Below are 21,444 nucleotides of genomic sequence, written 5' to 3'. Positions count from 1 at the left end.
GCTACACGGCTCAATCTGTTAGCTTAGTGATACTGGAATTAATTAATCGCTGTTATTGTTAATTATTGATTATTTTTTGTTCAATTTATTTTCTTTGTTTGTTTGTTACCGTTGTTAATATGCAATGAGTGATTATTATTATTATAATTTTTTTATTTATTTTTGTCAAATAGCATAAATAGATGAATAAATGAAGAATTTGAAGTTTGAACTTAGGCTCTATGTAAACGAAATAGTGATCATTATTGTGTTTGCTTGATGATTTTTGGATTTGGTGAAATTATTGGTATTTTAGATAATTATTCCATAATTCAGTTTGTTAAAAAAATTGTCAAGAAAAATTGATTAATTTTAGTAAATACTTTTCACCTTTGTGCCTGGGTCTTGTCTTGGATTGAAGGCCAGATTTCTAGGGGGAAAAGAAAAAGGAAAGAAGGAGACATTTCATTTTCTTCGTTGGAGAGAAGAGGAGCTTTGGGTTTCTACAATATTTTGCAGTAAATAGGGATGCACCTAATGGTGTAGGATTTGAGTCAGTAATGCTTTAAATTTGGAGGGTCCCTTTGAGGTACAGACTACACAGACACTTCAACATCCAAACACTGTTTTATTACCGTTTCATTTTTATTGTCAGCCTTTACATCTGTCTCTTTTACTCTATTTTATTGGGCAACGTGGGCATTCGTCATCATATATTCATTCACATTTAATATCTAAAGGGCTTTAATGGAAACTCCCTTAATTATACTTCACCGGGCTCACTTACTCTTCACTTTCAAATTTCAACTAAATCCATGATTATAGTTTCATTCATTTAGGTCTATTTGGAAGAGGGTTTTAGAAGGATTTTGGTGGAGAGTGTTTAAATCTATATTTTGAAATGAGAAATGATATTTGTACAACTATTTTTTAATAATTTTTCGACAACTTTCTCCCTCATACTCATATTATACTCTTATTTTCTCTCTTCCTTTTTCTCTCTCCATTGTTTTTGAGAAGAAAAAAAAAAGTTGTCACATAAGTTGACTCATTTAGTTGTTCAAATAACACTACTCTTTTGAAATATAGTTAATATTTAAAAACAAAGCTTATTAATCTTGTCTTAGTAGTAGGTGCGGAAAATCGAATTGATTGAGAGTTTAGAAGATGAAAGCTTTGAAAAACAATGGAAGAAGAGGGTAAAGAATAGAGTGTTTTGAGATTTATTTGGTTTTTTCTTTATAATACAAAATCATCTCAATTTAGACACATAAAACGTATCGAAGGTGCATTTTAGAGGTCATAGATAAATTCTTCAAATCTTTTACATTTATAATACCCACAAAATAAAAAATATATTAATCATAAACATTATCTTATCATTCTTTATATTACTCTTTCAAATAAGGTGGGATTTTTATTTTTATTTTTTTATCTTTTTCCCTCCCCATAAAGCTCTCCCTTCCTTCCCTTCAAACTCTCAAATCACTTATTTATTTTAAGCAATTGAAGATGATACCGACTCTATTTAATAAAGATTAAACCTCTAAACCACATCATTAATATTTTATATTATTATAAGCTCATTTTTAAATATAATTTATTAAGTGGAGCATGCGTTAATGTGAAGAGAGATAAAATGTTTTCATAATCACAGTTCTTTATAAGAACCTAAATTTTTCATTTAACGGTGGAGGTGTCTATTTAATTTGGTGTTAAATAGTTTTTTTTTTTTTTTGAGAGTTAAATTGTTGAAGTGTCAACCATTGGGAATGTTCTAACGGGTATAAATATATCTTCTCTTTCATTGAATTTCAATGTATATATATTTTATTTTTTATTGGTAATATTCATTTTAATTTTGATTGTTTAACTTTAATAATATCTATTTTATATGAATTTATTTTAATTTTAGTTTAATTATCTATGTTGTATATTTGTAAGTTTAATTTGGAAAATTGTTATCTTAATATAAAATTTGTACAAAAAATATTAAATTAAAGTTTGTAGTTATTTTTAAGCTACCTTTTATATTTTGTATATATTCTTGTCAAAAAAAATAAATTATGTATATATTATTACAAGGGTCGAACAAAAAAGTGTCACTGTGTGTTGAGCATGTGAAGCCGACTCATTTAGCCCACAATTTTAAGTGAATGAGTTTGCTCAAAAAAAAAAAATTGTAAGTGAATGAGTTGAAAATGGAACTCAACTATTCAAGTTTACCCGCTGAAACAATGGTGTGGACGATTGACGACGTCATTTTAAATTTTTTTCCTTCAACCTTTGAGTCTATTTTAATGGTGAGTGTACTTTGTTCGTTGGAGAAACTTAAACTATCTTGTGTTTTCTGCGTCAATTTTTTTGAAAATTCACGATGATTGATTACTAATGTCATTATTTGCATGCGATGTGGACTACAATGTTTATTTTGACGGGTCTATTCGCTAACTCGCCGAGGGGCGGGGTGAGCGTTTAAATTCAACAATGGTTGGCTCACTTGGCTCGCCTGGCCTTGCCTTCCTCTGCTTTTGATGGGTTAATCGCAGGGTTGACCAAAACGAGACAATCTGACAAGTTTTGCCACCCCTAATTAATACTCGCACTCTATGAAGGATGACTTTGAAAGTTGTTCATAATGTAAATCTATCTAATCTACGTCAAATAGGTTCTTAGCATAGTTTGGTCTTGAAATTTCTTTTACTTAAAAGTTTTATGATTATGGATAGGGTAGTTCCTACTTGGTTGTTGCTATGCTATTTCGGCGCTTAGTATAAATTTGTGCATTTTATAAGTATTGTCCAAATCAATGATGTGGTCTTAAGTTGAAGGTGTGGGTAGGTGATGGTGGGTGAGGTGACATCCAGCACCGCAAGTAGTGTATTATTGGGTTTCAAAATACTGGAACTGTCCCTCCAAAAGACCCTGTTTTGAACACAATCACACAACATTATTATTTGCTTGCATAGTGAAGTAACTGGGCAAGAAAAACAAAAAGACAATGACAAAGACAAAGAAAGTTGAGCTACGAGTGACGAATGCCCCTTGGTTTATCTGCAAGTGTCTTATCAATTGTGCTCCTCTTTTCCCCCTTCCCTTTTAATTTTAGTATGCATGTGAATGTATAGATGTTCAGAGAACCATTAAAAGGAATAAAGGGAAAAAAAGAAGATCAAAGAAGGAAAGAATGTGATTCTTCCTCACGATGGAAGGATCCTATGAGTATTAGAATTGTGGGAGATTTTAAGCTTATAAGCACTCATTTTTTTTAAAAAAGTAAATGAAGAATGATTAAACATAGAGTCTGGCTAACCGATGTCCCAGCCACCGGTTAAGAAATCTAAAAATAGAATTTATATTTTAAAAATATAAACTGTTATTTTTTATCAAGTGATAATTACAATATTTTTTAATAAAAACTTACTTCTTTTGAGGTTTAACCATTTACCATTCTATTTAAATATATTATACCTTTAGTTATTAAGTGTATTATCTATATAAAGTGTGTTTGAGTGTAGTTTATGTTTTGCTCTTATATTGACTATCATTTTTGAAAAAATAAATCAACTAAAATTGAACAAGTTTAGGCTTAATTACATTTTTTTTTAGTCCTTATTATTTGAGCTAAATGCAATTTTGATCCATTTCTTTAATAATTATAGTCCATCGAATTTTTTTGATAGAGTCCATCAATTTTCAAGTTAATGAAATACGCTCCTAACATAAATTTATTGCACATAAGTTTTCTACCGGAAAAAAATTGCATATAAGTTCGTTAAATTTCATTTTATTAAAATATTTGGGGCTCGATGATGGATTTGGGATATGTATAATAAAAGCAAGAGTGAAAGAGTATGAATTTTGATAAAATCAATTTGGATTTTTATTTTTAGTTAAATTTAACATCTTAATCGGTAAACTTGAAGTAAAAATAATGTTTAAAACAAGTTATCAAATCAAATTGTGGTTTTTTTTTTTATAGATTATAAAAAAGTGAGGGTTTTAAATATATGGAATGAAGGAACACAAGTGAAACAATTAATTTTTTTTGACAAAAGTGAAACAATTAAAAACTTGAGGAACTAAAATCACTAAAAAAAATAGAGACCAAAATAATAATAAAATAAAGTCTTAAAACAGAATTCAGACTATTTATTGATCTATTAATCTTCTTAGTAGTGAGGCAATTTATTTTTTAAAGTCTTGCAACAAAATAAGTTTTTAAATATATTAGCCCAAACTTTTCAAAAGATCATATCTGACTTAAGTTGAAAAAAAATAAAAAAAATAAGAGACTTTTCATGTGAAATCCACTTAATTTTTCTTTTTTTGTCTAGACAAATCTATACATACAACTACCTAGTTGTAAGTTTGAATTCAAATAAAAATTGTTTGACTTAATAATATCTGCATTGTCATTGGAGCCTACGTATTACAAACAAATTCATTTGATTTATTTTTTTATTTTTAAAGAAGACAAATTTGATGTAAGCTCTAAGTATTGAGTTGGAGATGCTCGAAGAATATAATCAAACAATGTTATTGTTTTTCCTTTCGTTTTTTTTTTTCTTTCAAAACTCAGTATCCAGTTCAATAACCGATTAATATGAGGGATCAATTCATCGCTCAATAACGGAGATGACATTTAAAGTCACAACAAAGCTTCATATAGACTTGTCCACCGAAATTGATACAAGAGAAAATCGAATCCTAAAGAAGTAAACTTCAAGATCTCAAATCAATCACTAAATCTTTGTATATTGTATATTACGGTTTACGAACATAAATAGAGCATAAGGAGGTGTGCAAAGCCAACACAAATAGAGCAAACACCCAAACTCAAAGCGAACTAAGACATCCTAATGAGACTAATGAGAAGCAAAAATTAAATCCTAAATTTTTAGTATGTTTAGAATCACGATAAATTTGATGAAATCATATTACCAACTCTTATATAAATCATGATGACATATGTAATTTCTTCAGCTCACCTTTAATCCAAACATTCAACTTGAAGGAGAAAAAGAAAATTTAATGTAGAGTGTTTTCAACTTTTCCTTTAGTTATCCTTATGGAAGAAATTAAATACGATAATTCTTTTTTGACAAACATATAAGATATTTATTTTTTTGACACAGTAAGATGATTTGTTATTACATGTGCACTAAAGCCTTTGTGAAACGAAGCACGAAATAGATTACTCATACTGTGTAGCTCATTACTTTAGCCTTTTTCTTTTTTATATGAAAATTACTTTAACCTTTTGTCTACATATATAGTAAAGTAGCATAGTATTTTTTTGGTTGAAATTAGCATAGTTTAATTGTAAGCTGGATACAATACATAAGGTAGGTCCGGTTGCATGATCCCATCAATGACAAATTTAAAACATTGTACTTTGTAGTTTGTACATTGTCTTCATAATGAGCTCGTCACCTGAATTTCTTTTTGTTTCATTTTTGGACCGGTAAAAACAAATATCTATGTTGTAATGTCTATCAAGTTTCAACTTTGCAGTCAGTTGAGGTCACGTGACTTTAAAGTAAATAAATTAAAGAAAAATCACCATATTATAACTGGATTTGTGAGCTGTGGCAGAGTTTTCCTTTTTTCTCCTTTTCTTTTCTTTGTTGAAAAGCAGTGGCAGTGTTCAAAGTTATGTAAATGTGTACCACCATTGTTTATACTAACTAAATAAATAATAATTAATGAAAAAGAGGACTTTGAGATGCAAACCGTAATGTAGGCTAAGTTTATTTGTAGTGTAATTGTTTATACTATTAAAGTTAGTAGAAACGATTTCCATTAGAAAAATTTGCACAAAATCAGCATTAGGAGCTCATAAACAAAAACATGTAGTGGGAACACCGAAGTTCTCTTTTGATCGATGGCTCGATGCCGATACAAACGATCCTTCAACTAACTATAACATGCTAATGAGATGCATTGACCGGGCAGGATTTAATTATATAATTTTTTGAATTTGGATTGACCTAACTCAACTTTAAAAAATTGTTGAAATTGTAATATATCTCTTAGGATCGAATATTTGAAGTGTGATCTGAGTGGTTTGATAATGGAAGCATACTTTTAAGGTGAGGACTATCCACACTTATAAAAATATTATGGTACCATATCTCCTCAAATGTAAGACTCTCACTGGTAATTAAAAAGAGATAGACCAGTCCCACTCTCAACTCCTGCAGTTAGATTATAGGCTTCTTACTCTTAGTGGTAATGTACGCCTTCTTAGCCTATTGGTTTCGCTTTCTCCTTCGACTAGGAATCCTTTGCTATGCCACGCTACCGAAAAAGAATTGTTTTACACAAATATGGCGTTCCCAAATGGGAAATGGGTTACGATAGGTTCTTCAAAACCCTTCATGGAGGCGGTGCCAAATTTATGCACGAGACATAAATATGGAGGTAAATGAGAAATGAAATGAGGATCTTGACCTACATAAACCAACATGTGTGGGTCTTTCACTAATGAGAAGCAAAGACTGAAAGCTAGATTTTTTGTATTTTTAAAATCATGTTATGAAATCATATTGACAACATAATTTTGTTAAATAACAAGAGTGTAGTTTTTATATTAATCATGATGACACATGTACTTTCTTCAACTCACTTTTAATTCACACATTCAACTTGAAGAGGGTAAATAAAATTGAACGTATACGAGTTTTCAACTTTTTCTTTAGTCATCCCTACCTATGGAAGAAATTAAATAAGATCTTTTTTTTTACAAACATATAAAATAATTTATGTTTTTTGACACAGTAAAATGATTTTTCCTTTTTACCGGTTATTTGTTATTACATTTGGCATAGACCTTTTGTGAAAAGAATTACACGAAATATATTATTAAGAGTAAATAGGCAATTACCTCTTTGAAATTGTAAATTTTGTCAATTACCTTCCTAAAATTAACAAAACTTCAGTTATCCCATAAAATTGCATAACGTTAGTCAATTTACCTCATCCGTCAATTTCCTCCATTAATTAAAAAAAATATGGATTTTTTTTTACGTTATGTGCAAATATCCTCTTGGAATTTTGCACTTATGTGCAAAATACCTCTTAAAATTTATAATAATCAAGCAAATTGGTCCCTGTGACAAAAAAAAATAAAAATCTTTTGCTCTCAATATTTTTATCATCATCAAAGGCCCTTGTTTTAAACCATGTTGAAAGAATCAAGCGAGAATATTGTCAAATTTCTAAAACATGTTGAACTTGATTTTATAAAGGAAACCTAAGCATACCTAACAATATGTTATAAATAAACTTGTTGCAATATCTTGTGTGTGCATATGTAGAGTGGTGACAAAATAGACAACCCTTTAAAGAATGGTTGGGATGTCTGATGAGGATGACTAGTTTGACTTAACCATGCATAGATAACATAATATGAATATTATCAATATTGTTTTTTCTTTTCAAATTTAGTAAATTATTTTAAGTGAATTGTGCTGCCTTGTACAAAATTCTTTCAGTCTGCAAGAAGAGTCTAAGACTAATACAGATGTTGAAAAAACAGAATCCAAAACAACATATAAAAGGAAAATGTAAAAAAAAAGTACAAAAACACATAATAAAACAGAACAGAACATCAATTCAGCTTGTTTTTCAGGTCAACTTGTTTGCTTGATTCCTTCAACATGGTTTAAAATAAGGGCTTTTGATGATGATGATGATAAAGATAAAAAAAATTGGGAACAAAAGAATATTTTTTTGTCAGAGGGACCAATTTACTTGATTATTATAAATTTTAGGGGGCATTTTACACTTATTTGCACATAACGTAAAAAAAAAATCCAGATTTTTTTTTACTAACGGAGGAAATTGACGGAGGGGGCAAATTGACCAACGTTATGCAATTTCAAGAAGATAATTGACGAAACTTACAATTTTAGAAAGGTAATTGCCTATTTACTCATATTATTAATATTGTGTAACTCTCTACTTATTTTTTCTTTTAGTTTAAATATAATTTTGGATCCCCTATTTTAAATAAAATGTATATTTAAAACCTCGATTTTCTAACCGTTGCGGATTACAAAATATTATTAATATTGTATAACTCTTTGCTTATTTTTTTCTTTTAGTTTTGATATAATTTTGGTTCCCCTATTTTAAATAAAATGTATATTTAAAACCTCAATTTTCTAATTGTTGCGGATTAGAAAATGAAAAGTTTTGATTATTTGAGGCATTGGTGTTCATCAATAACGCACATTTTTTCCTGAACAATAAGAGGGTCGAAACTCAAAATAAAAAATAAACTACCGCTTAACAACACAGAGTCAAAATATCAAAATTGCCAGATAATTAAAAAGAGCTAATATAGATGGACCATTGCTCGTATAAAATCAAAGAAAAACATTCTTTATGAGCCAAATTTACTAAAGCATCCGCATAAAATTACTCTTCTCTGTAAGAAGATGTCCGATGTTTTGCTCTATACTCCAATGTACCATAACTCCACTTTATGGGGAAGTGTATTAACCACTACTTCTAAATCAGTGAACCTCAGTCTTATGAAGACCACGAGATTTAGTCAAATTCAAGCAGTTAAAAAACTCATCAAAGATCATTCCATCGTCTATCGGTATTACGTTAAATTTTTCATATTAACTAGACCATCTACGCACGGGTCATATGGAAGTTAATATTTGACGATAATAGGTAACAAAATAGTTTAAATAAATGTCATGATTGTTATATAGTATTTCATAATATTAAGAAGCATAGACGTTGGTACTGTACCATAACATTTTCCATGACATCGTCTTTGATACCGTAACGTAACATTATAGGTTAAGTACATGGACGGAGTTAGGTACTAATGAAAAGGGGCAGCCGCCACCCATGAAATATATAGGATCCCTATAGGACTCATGTGCATATTAACCGTTCGCCACCCATGCTTTCATATCCACTTGGTTCACTTATACTAATTTTTTTTTTTTTAATTAAAGGTCCACTCATGTTCTCTTTTTTCTTACCATCCACTCATATTTTTTTTATAATAATAAATATAGCATATTGATGCACCAAAAAAAAAAATATAGCATATTGAATTGATCGGTCTATTAAGTTTTATTCCTATTTCCAAGTAGAAGCCAACAACGTTTGGGAAATTAGGGGTGATGGAGATACCCTAAATCATACATTCAAGAACAATTATATTCTAAAGTTCCAATTTCTAAAAATTTCAAGTACCGCCACACCTCAAGATTTAGTAGTATATATATTTGGTATTGTTTAAGCATAGAATTTAGGTTAAAATTAGGGCAACCGTTAGCGTCCGGGTTAACTTTAATAAATAAGAGATCTCTCCGTTAGAAAATAAGATTTTGATTAAATTAACTAAATTCAATAGGTTTAATTAAACGGGGGTAATACAGTAAAAATAAGCATAGAATTTAGGTTAAAATTAGGGCAACAGTTAGCGTCTGGGTTAACTTTAATAAATAAGAGATAAGAGATCTTTCCATTTGAAAATAAGATTTTGATTAAATTAATTAAATTAAATAGGTTTAATTAAACATGGGTAATACAGTAAAAGTAAGCATATAATTTAGGTTAAAATTAGGGCAACAGTTAGCGTCTGAGTTAACTTTAATAAATAAGAGATTTTTCAGAGCGCAGTTTTCAAACTATCACTTTCTCATCAATTTAGTCTTTAAACTAATAAAATCAATTAAAAGGTTCTTAAACTATTTTTTGACCAACTATTTAGTCTCTGAGTTAACAAACTTGCTTGTTTTTCATGACAAGTTAAGGACTCAACATATGTACTTTTCATGGTCAAATAACCTTCTAACTTATTTAAATAATTTGAGGATTAAATTGACGAAAAAAATGATAGTTTAGACACCAAATTATCTTCTTTTTTTTGCAAGAGCCAAATTATCTGTTTACTCAACAATAATAAACTATGATTTTTTTTTTTTTTACCTGACCAAAAACAAAACTATGAAAATTTTAAATGCTATTTGGTTGCGGCTTTTGGTAAATCAAACAGTTTCATTAAAATGATAATTCATTTACCCATTGGTTCAAAGAACAGGTGTATGATGATTTTTCCACATGTATGGTAGAGATTGAAAAGATCTATATATAGAGAGACACTACAAAGAAAAGATAGTCCAGCGTGCAGACCTTAATTTAACCAGCCTGGTCTTTTACAGCCAGCTGCAGGCTGCATCCCATATGAATGATGCACTTGCAATATAGGCCACCCTTACACCACCCCCTGTGCAGTATACGTAGTACTACTCAATTTCTTTTGACTAGAGTACATGCATACCATACCATTATATCAAAATTAACAAAAGCGTTTCCATTAAATTAATGAGAACCCCACCATAGATCTCCATATTTGGGAGTTTTGGCCTTTTAACACTCTGTGTCTAGACTCTAGACTGCAATATACAGAAGCTTAATTGGTATGAGGAACCCACACACATGCAAGGTGTAATACAATCAAAACACATGACTTCCTAATGATTTTTGCCACTTTTCCCTTCTTGGAGATGGAAAATGTTTTTTTTTTTTTTTTCCTTCCAGGTTTCTAGTATTATTATAAACAGTAAACTAAACACAGTCCCATATATCAAAGGAAATAACATCATAAAAAATTCCCAATAATATTACTTTACTCAGCATATTCTGGAGTTATATTAGATGAGTGGAGTCCTCTCCATTTCTTAGAAATTGATGACTCCGTTATATAAGGTTTCTATTCACTCATTATGTAATGCCTGATTTTTTGTGCATCTTGTATTTTTAAAATGTGTTGTCAAAGTGTGTTTATCAAGCATTTTCTTAATCCTTCTATTTTTGCATATGTAAGTTAAACCACGAGCACATTATACTACACATAATATTTAGATAAACAATCGAGCTCGCGAAATTCCTTAAAAAAAATTGAACTCGTCAAATTAAACGTTTGAATTAAATAAAGTCAAATTAAATAGGTAGCATATATTTATAAGAAATAAAGGATGCACAATGCCAACAATCACTTATCACTAAAGATAGATGATTCTTTTTCCACATAACTCCGTCGTAGGATTATTTTGGACTAAGCAAATAATATTTGTTTATGATGGAAATTAAGAACTACCATGTAGGTTGGAATAATGAAAATTGATATGATTATAAGTGGTTGAGAGTTTGAGACCATCGATTCAAAGTTTTGATCATTGACCTTCACACTTCAAGTTTTGTTTAGAGTTTAGAGAGGAAGGGGAAGGAGCTTTGGGATGAGAGTAAGAAAAAATAGATAAATGTTTTTTAAAAAATTGAGAGTGTTTTTATAGACAATAATAAAAAAATATTTTTGATTAATATATTTTTAATCTTGAGAGTATTATAGCATGGCGAATTTTTCCAAAATCCTCCAATATGATTTTTGAATTCTCCGAATTTTCAAAAAATATATCATGGAAAAAAATAAACCCCACAAAATTATCTCTCCCAAAGTCTTTTATTCTTTCCATTTTGTCTGTTTTTTTCTTGTCAAAATCTCTCAAACATGCCTTTGTTAGTTTGGAGGAAAGGGTAGGACTTTGGAAAAAAAGAATGAACAAGTGGACGAAACAGAGGACTCGAGAGGGAAGAATTTTGAGGCTTTATTTATTTTTTCATATTACAATATGTTAGTTTGGGGAACACATAAACTATCTTGGAGGAGAATTTTGAAGGGTTTATAGAAATTCTTCAAATTCAATTATACTGTTATAAAAAAATTAAATTTAAAAATATATTAATTATAAACATTAATTTATCATTCTGTAACAAAGATACTCTTTAAAAAATATGAAAATTTTATCCTTTTTTCCTATATTTCTCACCCACCAAAGTCCTCTCATTCACCCCTTTAAAACTTTCAAATAAAGCCTAAAAGTACAAACAAAGTCGACTACTATGTCACACTCCAATTGACCTACTTTCAACGATAAATATTTGAAATCGTTATAAAAAATAAAAATAAAAATTTGAAGTGCTTTCACCCAAAATAACAATAATTTGAACTAATTCTTGAGAAGATTTCTTCTTTTTGTTTTGGTCGAAACTCTTTGGAAAACTAGTACCAAACAAAATTGACATGGGCTGAATATGCATATAAGGCCCATGAATCAGTATGTTCATTACAATGGCCCTTTCAGTTGGTGAGCTCTTGAGGCCCCCTCGTTGCTGTGAGGACCCCCAGATTTATAGGAAGACATCTTTCGATGTATTTTTACTTTTTATGCTTATTAGAAGATATTTTTTAATGGTGTATTTTGCCTTCTTTTTTTTTTTTCAATACAGGTGGCATAAAGAGCAATGATCTTCCATAATATAGATCAAATGCGTAAAAGTACTCATTTTGATAGTATGTGAGATTTTTAACTTACACTTGATAGTTGATACATCAATATTGTCTCCATCAATATGAGACTTTCTACTTTATTAATCTAATACCATTATTAAGACTCAATACCATTATTAAGACTTCCAACGAGCCTTAAAAGGTTGGGTGGATCATCACATTTGACTTTGTGCAACACATAAGTGACTTGCACACCAAATTTTAACTAAAAACATGCTCATCACATTGAGTATATGAGTATTCTCATTTGTATATTATTCAACATCTACTCTTCTATCCGGTATGAGACTTGTAGTTCACATTTGATACATCAATACCATATCATAAAAACAATTTGAGTTTTATCATAATCATTTAAAAGTCATACATATTAACGTAGAACGGAAGCACAGATTAGCAAACGCTAAACCTAAGAGGTAAACAGACAAGTTACAAGGGACAAACCTATCAAATAAGGGTTTTCGGAATCCACCAAAATTGAGAAAAGTTCTCGATAATTTTATTGATTGAAAAACTGTATCTTAGGCTACCAAAGTTTTGTTTAAATATTATGGAAATAACAAACTCTAATGGGCCGAAAAATAATAAATTGAAATAAAAAAGAAAAATAATAAATATGCTAAAATAATTAAAATGCGATTTTGGGCCTTCAGATGATTTCGAATGGCTAAATTCACCGCTAAGTTATGGCAAAATGATGTGTTATGCTCGTTAGTTTCTAGGCTTTCTGAAAATGTATAATTTGAGTCAATCCGACTTCGAATGTCAAATCTACACTATTTTCATTGAGCATTTCTTGCGCGTCACTTCATCTTCGATACATGCAGTCAATTTGCCAACATCACATATTCATGATTATGATTCGTTAATGGCGTAAAACATTTTATAGTGACAAAGCTAAACTCATAAACTGTAATCAATTGGTTTTTTTTTAGTCATTTGGAAAGAATTTTCATACTGTTCTGAACGACATGACCTATTCATGCATTATAACTATACACCTTTAAAATTGATATCCAGTTATTGGGATTAGACCGAGCACTACTAAGACAAATTGATGGTATATAATCAAAAGTGGGTAAACCACTTTGCAAGAAGTGGTGTTCGTTATGCTCTGATCAGTGATGTTGGGTTTATGGATGAGGAGGAAAGAATTCCACCACAAATGTAGAATCTAATTTTAATGCAACTGTGTTTCTTTTTTTGGTGAGCTAATGCTACAATGGTGGAATCATAAAGGAATATAAAATCCAAAACAATTATATAATTGTTGCTGTTTTTGTGCAGTGAATGTAAAATCATGTTATCATTTAGAATAATGATACTATAAATGATATAACTTGTCGAGGAGGGGTCTCCCATTATTTCATCACTGCAGTTCATTTCCAAGTAGTCGTTCAAATAATACTGTGGCGGAATAATAAATTATGTGTGAATGCTATATAATCCTTAAAAAAAAAAAAAAAAAACAATTACAGGCACGAAAACTTTCTCACCAGTAATATTATGTTCTTCATCAAATCCAACCTTCCTATTATTTCCTTCCCTTCAAACTCAATTTTCTCCAAGAATCTTGCATTTGTGAAAAAAAAAGTTAATTAAATGCATTTTTATTTAAAAACCCATGGTTAGTTTAGTGGCGTAGGTTTGTGATCTCGAAATGTGTGTTTTTCTTTAGATCTCTGGTTCAAATTTTTCTAATGCTAACAATTTATATGTTGGGTCATCATTCGTTAATAGACGAAGAAATTAGTTTTCGAATTAATCGATGTTTAAACCATACATCGAATTTCATGAAAAAAGTGCCTTTAGTCCCTATAAAATCATGATATTTCAAATTTAGTTTATAAATAAATAAATTTGATAGTTCCTATTTAATTTTTATATGACGTATTTAGGATTTTGCATAAATAGAATTTTGATCATAATATATATTTGAGAATTACTTTTTCCACCGTCATGACTGCTCGTTCGCCTTACAACATTTAAGATTAAGATTATAGAATTCATTGTGTAAAAGCACATTAAAAACACCTTCTAAATAATACTCTAAAACTTTTCAGATTTTATAATCCGAACCATTAGTTTGAAATCAGAAACAAGTAACGAGTAGGAGTCGAAGTTAAATGGAGGTAGGCCCATGAATAACTAGCCCAGCTCTTTACCGGCCCAGTACATGCATGCATTGATCATTGATGCAATGCAAAAGCAAAAGCAACGATCAATATGAAAGAAACATTTCCAGTTCTATAGTATAGTGTTCCACCCTTGGCCAGGGTGTTAAAGCTGAGAAAGGGGCATGGCATTGGCAGTGATGGCATGTGTGTGGGTCGGGTCACCTTTTACTTTTCCCAATTCAAAGCACTTTGGTAGAGTCTTTTGAGTTTTGAACAAAGAAAAATATAAAAGCATATGGCATTGTTGTTTGTGGAATGAAAATAATTAAAGAATCAAATTCCAACACCAACGGCATGGAATGGAAGAAAGAAGAATAAACGCACTCCAATGAAGATTTTATGTCTGAAACAAGAGGCGATTCCCACCTTACTCTTTCCACACTATTCACTACTGTTCCAAAAACATCAACAGAGACACCAACTTAGCAACATATTCCAAACAAAATGCCTTCGGGTTAATTCCTTACTTACTAATAATTAACAGCACTTGTGCATTTTTCCTTAAAAAAGAAAAAAAAAAAAGGCACTTGTGCATTTTTTTTTGTCTATTGGCATAAAGATTTGACCAACATATGTGTGGAAAAACGGAGAATTATGGATTCGAATCCGACATGCAGTGCCATTTTATACAATTTGGACGCTCTATTGTAAATGTCTGATTTAGTCACGGTTGATCGGTAACAAATATATAGGGGTCTAAAGTCTTTCCCCACTACTAACTAAGCTATACTTACACTACCACTTGTGCATTTTTTAATCTACAATATATTTATTAATGTCATTTCTTTTTATCAATATAATATAATATAACATTTATTAAATTAGAACTCCCTCTATTGTCTTCTCACTCAATGATCATTTATCACCTGAAACCAGAGATCTCAACTCCAACGAGGATTAGATAACTAGATAAATCTTTTAATTTATTGGAGTTACGCCTTTGCTTGCCATTTATACCCGAAATAAACTTAGCATTTAAATGTGAAGGCTCTTGAAGTGGGGTTTTCCAATGTATGGTTTTGGTGTTATGATTGACATATTGTCAAATCCAACCTTCTTATTCTGATTAGAAATATTTGGAACATAAAAACTACATTTAAAAGTAGATGTTTACACTCCTCCTTGTTCTCACTTACTAGATAATAACCTGATCGATGTCGGTTTAAATAAATCAAGAGAAAACAAATACTTGTGCATCAAAACTCAACTTATATTCATTTTTGCTTGCTTTTATTGAATTGACACATACTAGACTACCATCTCAACGGTAAGAATGAAGAAAACCTTGAGCTTTTATTTTTGAGATATGTCGTCGAACATTATCGTATTTTTAGGTATTTGTCCACCGTAGCATGTTCAAAACATATTAATAATAGAATAGGATGATACTCAAAATCTAAATATATTGGTTTGGTTGGTAGCAGACTTACTATAAATGGAAAACTGTTACCCAAAGCAAAGTAAACAACTAAACATTGTTTGTGTTAAAATGCATTAACGTTTGGGTGGCAATGGCTTTTCATAAAGAAGATTGCATCGTGATTCAGGACCCATATTTAGTTGAAATTGAGTTTTTGGGCCCTTTGTGGTCACGTCCCTAACTAATTTTTGTTTTGCATAGTTATTATGCCCGGTAAAACTAGTATAATATCGTGTAAAGAAAAGATAGTTTAGTTTAATATATCTTTCTCTTAATCAGAGCTATATGGGATAGTTTGATACACTCTGTCATTATTTTTTTTGGAGGGGTACACTCTCTCATTATGTTTACATAGCAGTTTTTTAATAACATGATAATTTTTTTTGTTGGTGGCTGGGGTTCGAACCCCAGACCATACATATTATTATGTTGTTCATAACAATTGAGTTAAGGTTAATAACATGATAAAAGTGGACAGATTTTCAGGTTAGGAAAAATGAAAGCGTACAAAATTTACACCAGTATCAATTAGACGCATTTTTTTTATGTAAAAAAATTATATGGATTTTCTCTTTTGTGTGTAGCAAACTTAGATCCATCTTCTAATAACGGTTACATTTATAAAGAAAACATTACAAATATAGACATAGGGAAATTATTTTAGATAAACAAAATGACAATAACATAAATGGAGAACTTAGATTCGATCATAACATTCGATTTAATAATTTTGACAATTTAAGCAAATAAGTCTGGATTCGTGGACTAGGAAAAAGAAAGTTATTCGAATGTTACTAAAATAAAAAAAATTATTCACGATAAATGACATGGAATGAAATTTTGGATGTGCCAAAAACAAAGACAAAAAAAAAATGGTTTTATACCCTCTCAAGAAGAATATCTGGACATAAAAACCAAGTAGTAAGAAATGAACTACTTAACTCAATAACACTTTAATAATAGAACTCTTTTAACTAAATCAGATGTCATGAGAGAATGTATTAATGTTAATCTTTTAAGAGTGAGTTTTGTCATTTAATGTGATCCTATCCGGGTCTTCAGAAATTAGTTTTTACAATTATGCATATCCTTGTAGAATACTCCCTCCATTCTTAAATATAAACAAAAATTGCTCAACAAAAGTTAATGTATTTGGTTCAAAATTTGTACTAAATACATCAATTTATATTGACTCATTTTTGCTTACATTTTGAAACAGAGGAAATACTTTGTTTACCAGCAAAATAATGCACTACTTAACCATTTTTATTTATCTTCCAATCAATTTTTGTTTTACCAAATCTCTATTCTCATGGGAATAATTACGTAAATAGTTCTTGCAAATGTTCACAATTTTGTTTGCAGTCCATATAAAAAAACTGTACTTTTTAGCCCTAATAAAAAATTATGTTATCATTTTAAATTTATAAAAAATTTCATCAGCATTTTAGTGTTTATATAAAAATTTCGGTCATCATTTTTTGTCCTTAAAAATGATGAAAGAAAATGTTACATTGACTAAAAGTGCGATTTTTTAGGGATTAAAAACCAAATTATGAATATTTACAGAAATCATTTATCAAATGAGTTTTGTTAACGGATATCTTGGAAAAGATTCCAAATTAAAAAATTATTCTTTCAAAAAATCAAATACTTCAAAAGTGTTTCGGAAACATGCGTTAAAGTACTTTAAAGGTGTTTCAGAAACATGCGTTAACATTTTCATTTACTTAATTTTACCCAAACATTTTAAAAAAAGGTCAGGCTAATCAGTGCCTATGGGTGGGAATAGACCAGACCACCCGTCAGGGGCCTATGACCCGGCCTACTTAAAGCTCGACTCGATGTAGCTCATTTTTTAAATAGGTTTAGCTCAAGCTTTTTAAAAAGCTCATTAATTAAATAGGCCAGACTGAGGCTTATAGAAAAGCCTACTAGGCCTATCTAGTCGGCTCATATATGTGTAATTATATATACTACATTATACAATACACACATATTGACCTCTACAAAATGGATGTGCTAGCTCTACCAAATTTTATATAGAGAAAGTCGCACTAATAAAGTAGGGGGAAAATGGATGTACATGTGTTGCAAAATTTTATTGACCTATTAAACTTTTAAAAACATATATTTTATTAGCTTTTTTATAAACAGGTCAAATGTTATATTTAAAATTGTTAGTATAAATTAGGCTTTTGAACAGGCTAACAGGTCAGACCAGTCTTAAAATAAAGCCTTTGACATGCTAATGGGGCAGGCTTATACTAGTTTTTTCAACTAGGCCTGACCTATTTAAGCACAGCTCGCTCTGCCCGGCTCATTCCTACCCTGACGCAGCGCTCGGTGAAGGAAGTCAAAAGAAAAAACTTTAAATAAAAAAGTATTCCCTCCGTTTCAAAATGAGTGTCGCTTTAGCCAATTGCATACAAATTAAGAAATGGAATAAAGTACTCAAATATCATATCAATTTTACTAAAATAAGCTTACTTTATAAGAAAAAGACAAACTTAAAGTTGCATTGAAAATTGTGTGAGAGAGTTGGAAGAAAAAATTAAAGTTGTATTGAAAATGTAAAGCGGCATTCATTTTGAAATAATTTTTTTTGGTTAAAGCGACACTAATTTTAACTTTTTAAATTTTTAATGCATTGACTATACAACTTTCATATTATATATATTTTTTTTAGGAAAACTTTCAAATTTTATGTCGATCACTTTTACAATTTCATATAAACTAAAAAATGTAGTTAATGTGTATAAAAAAGAGTAATTTATTTTATTTTATTAATGGCAGAGACACATACAGAAATTTGAATAAGAACAGTCAAAATTTTATTATAAAAGTTCACGTTAAAATATATAAATGCGTAAGCGATAAAAATTTATATAAGTGTAGTTTATAACTGCTCTAAATTGTTTTTTTTAAAACACTTTTCTATTTCTAGCACATTAAAAAATACAACACTAATTAATTATTTAATTCTAATACAAGCATAAAGGTTAAAATGTATTAAAAATTGAAGAGAAAAAAAATACTAAATCTCAAGAATATGTAAATATCAGTCTACTAATACTAGTTTGTTGTGTCATGAATGAATTATGTAGAACAATTATACAATATAAATGGGTTTGTAATGCGTAAATAATAAAGTTTGGTTTAAAAATATAATGCGTAAATAATTAAGTTTGGTTTAAAAATAAATCAATAAGCGGCGTCAATTGCCCCGGTGTTAGATCAGTGCCAAAATAATGGTAGGGATTACGTCAATTAAAAGATTTTAAAAAATAAAATAATAAATATGGAAAGACAAAATAGAAAAATAAACATTGATATTGTAAAACGAGATATAAATCGGAAGGGAGAGATCTATAAGAGAGCATTCACAATACGAGAGTTTTGGATATTGAAGACATGATATTTAATAGGTATTTTCATTGAAGAGAAATTTGTTACGGTATTATACGACTTATGTCTCAAGTAAACATCCAATTTTTAAGTGAAGCCCATAATATTTTTTATTAAATTAATCATTCTTGCACACACTTTTTTAATAATAAATGAGATTCATAATTTTTTAATATTAAAATTGAAAATATAATAATATAAAATTATTCCTTTAAAAAAAAAATTAATATAAAATTATTGATAAAGTGAGTTTCATTTAAGAAATTTATACAAGATGTTTGGTTAAAAATTTAAATAATTAAATATTTATTAAATACTAATATTGAAAAATTATAAATACTTGTGACTCATTTAAATATGCTAAAATAAGTTTCTCCATGGTTTTGAAAAAGAAAAAAAGAAAAAAACAAGTAAAATGGTGGTAGAAGAAGTCCTCGTAAAAGGGAACTAATAAAGCAAAAGGGAGAATGATGAGGATGTGAAACGGAAAGATAAGAAAAGAGGGGACCCACCCACTAATATTGGTTTGGTTTTGTCCATCGGACGGAACAAATGGCTGCGAAGAACAGGGAGGGAGTGAAGAGTCCATGTCAAATCAAACTGCCTTGCTTCCATCACCATCAATGTCTAATGCCTCTCCCCTCCACCTCAAACACAAATGCTTCAACACACTAATCATTATCATAACCAAATATTTCCATTATTACAAGAATGTTCTTTCAATAATTATAATTAAAATTTGACCTAGTATTTGACACCGTATAAGTATAAACACAAAACATTATTCACTATAATGTGGCTCTGCACTCATCGCTCATGGACTAATTCATTATAATGTATTAATGTGGTTGATTTTTATTGAGATAATAGTTATTTTAGTTTTTGAATATGTATAAAGCAATCGTAATAATTTTTTAATGTATCGAAAATTTAAAATATTTCATAATTTTTTAATGTATTGAAATTTTAAAATACTATAATAAAATTATATATGAGTTTATGTTATTCTTTTTTATTGATGCACAAAACAACATATTAAATCAGAATATAATAGTTTTGTCATATCATGTCTTCTTGTGATGTACAATATACATAAGAAGGACTTTAAAGTATGAATATGTGGGTTATTTAACTATAATGAATCTCTAATGATATTTTTTTTTACACACAATGTGAACTTTTTCTTCCAATTGAGTTTTTCCCATTACAAAGTAGTGAAGATTCAAATCTAATGCTACCTCCGTTCCTTTTTAATTGTCATTTTTTGACATTTTACACAAATCAAGACAATCAATAATTGTTACTACTTTTGATGCAATAAGTTATACTTTTACTATAATGACCTTATTCATTTAACATCTCATTTAATATATTTCTCTTTCCATAATAAATAACTAAGGATAATATTAGTAAAATAACATTTAATTGTTGAATTGAACTTTAAAAATGACAGTTAAAAAAAAAAAAATCTAAAAAAGAGACACAAGTAACGGAGGGAGTGGTATTTTGTTTAAGACATACCATTTATTACACACACGAAAAAAGTTGGGTCTAGCATAGTAGTATGTTAGATTTTAATAAAACCATGGAAAAATTATAAAAGAATTCTATGTATTTACATCCAGAGTTGTCAACCATGTACATGATGCCTTGCAAGCATTTCGTATCAGGATCCCTAAGCATATACTCATGATATCTCTCTTGACAACTTGATCAAAGTTACGGTAAATAGACATCAATATGGTTGATAGTGATCTAATACAAAGGAAGCATAACAAATAAAAAATAAGTAACAAATACAAGATATTTGTTTTTTTTTCTTCTTCAAAAACAAATATCTCCAATCCTCCTTAATAAAAAATCTCTCCCGTCTTTAAAAAAAAAAAAAACCTTTCCAATCAAATTAACACATCTCAACGATCAACATATTTGATTTCTAATGGGTGTGTTTGTTTGAAGGTTAATAATGACATTTTCAAGAATACATGGTTAGGGAATGATTATATCATGTTTGTTATGAGATTGAGAAAAAAAAAAAATTCATAGATATAAAGGTTCTTGAGAATGAAGTA

This window comes from Medicago truncatula, chromosome 4 (assembly GCF_003473485.1).
Source record: "Medicago truncatula cultivar Jemalong A17 chromosome 4, MtrunA17r5.0-ANR, whole genome shotgun sequence".
Taxonomy (NCBI): Eukaryota; Viridiplantae; Streptophyta; class Magnoliopsida; order Fabales; family Fabaceae; genus Medicago; species Medicago truncatula.
This window is presented reverse-complemented; position numbering follows the sequence as displayed.